The following is a 1,167-nucleotide window of genomic DNA, read 5'->3' on the forward strand; positions in this document are numbered from 1 at the left end:
AAAAAAAAACCAAATAATAATTAGATAATTACTTAAACGTAGTTATTCTTAGGTGATTTTCTTTCATTTGTTGCCAGAACACAGAAAGAGATCCGTCACTGAGATGACTGAGGGGCAAGGACAGGGAAACCCCTTTGGTCCTCGTTCTGCTGCCCCGCACCTGTCACGCCGGGGCTTGAATAAGCGTGAGGTTCACGTCAATACATGGTCTGACCCTGCTGAGTGGTGTACAGTTTTGAAATGTTTTAAGGTAAGGATCTGAAATCTGCCTGATTATTTTGAGACAATAGGAGATGTGGATGACATTTTTAGTCCAGAGAAAGTTTAAAAGTCTGGTGGCTTGACTTGAGCATCCAAGACGCACCCTTCACTGGTCTGAGGGAGATTAAAGGAGCTCCCTTTCTGTGCTCTGCCCTGTAACCTTATTCACACTCCAGGTTCTCCTCATCATTGCTAGGCCACTCCCAAATGCATGATGAAGAAATGAGAATCTTCAACCCTAGTTTAGAAAAATTCTTTGAAAGTTCTAAGAAGAGTGTATTGATGAGTATTTACCCCTCACCTATTTTCTTGGATATGGGACTAATCACTGCCTAAATCAAAAGAAAAATGAGGAGATCCAATTTTATATTCAAAATTTCTAATGAGCGTGATATAATTTTCATTTTGCACTCTAATTGCTTTGGTAGGAAAACGGCGGTCTAGCGCTGTGTCCCTAGTGCTGAACTGTCAAGTCTCGGGCTAAAAGGTCCCTTTGTCAAGTGTGGATAAGTTCTGGGATGGAGTGAGTCTGTTGTGAGTAAGGAGAGGAAAAAGTTGGGTCACATGCTTTGGTGAAGCAACAGCATAGCAAACGCTTCTTCAGAGGCAACGTTTAAATCTTTAAAATCAAATAACAACCCACAGCTTGTGTGCCTTTACAGGTGTAAGATACACAAAATCCACATATAATTCAATACCCCTTTTGATCTGAAATATTGTTTAGAGACAACTAAAGTATCTTCCTACTAAGGTCTACACAATAATTGTGCTGATAGCAAGGGGAAGCTTGTTAGTTACATAGTGAAAAACAAACCATTTTGCCTAAACCCTATGAGGACTGCGAGTTGGGGGATTCCATATCCCACTGGACAGAGACCAGCAGCTTTTTCTTCATAAGTAATTGAC

General features: G+C 40.7%; 1 protein-coding gene across 1 annotated transcript in view; it reads left to right on the top strand.

Annotated features, from left to right (window-relative positions):
* The first annotated feature begins 151 nt into the window (after positions 1-151).
* LOC106147645 (erythroid membrane-associated protein-like) overlaps positions 152-1,167 on the top strand; it is a 9,415-nt gene continuing 8,399 nt past the window's right edge. The window contains exon 1 of the mRNA XM_013510134.1: positions 152-250. The gene's annotated coding sequence lies outside the window, so the exon portion shown is untranslated. The remainder of the gene's footprint in view (positions 251-1,167) is intronic.

This window comes from Chinchilla lanigera, unplaced genomic scaffold, assembly GCF_000276665.1.
Source record: "Chinchilla lanigera isolate Chin_1 unplaced genomic scaffold, ChiLan1.0 scaffold00212, whole genome shotgun sequence".
In the NCBI taxonomy this organism is placed as follows: Eukaryota; Metazoa; Chordata; class Mammalia; order Rodentia; family Chinchillidae; genus Chinchilla; species Chinchilla lanigera.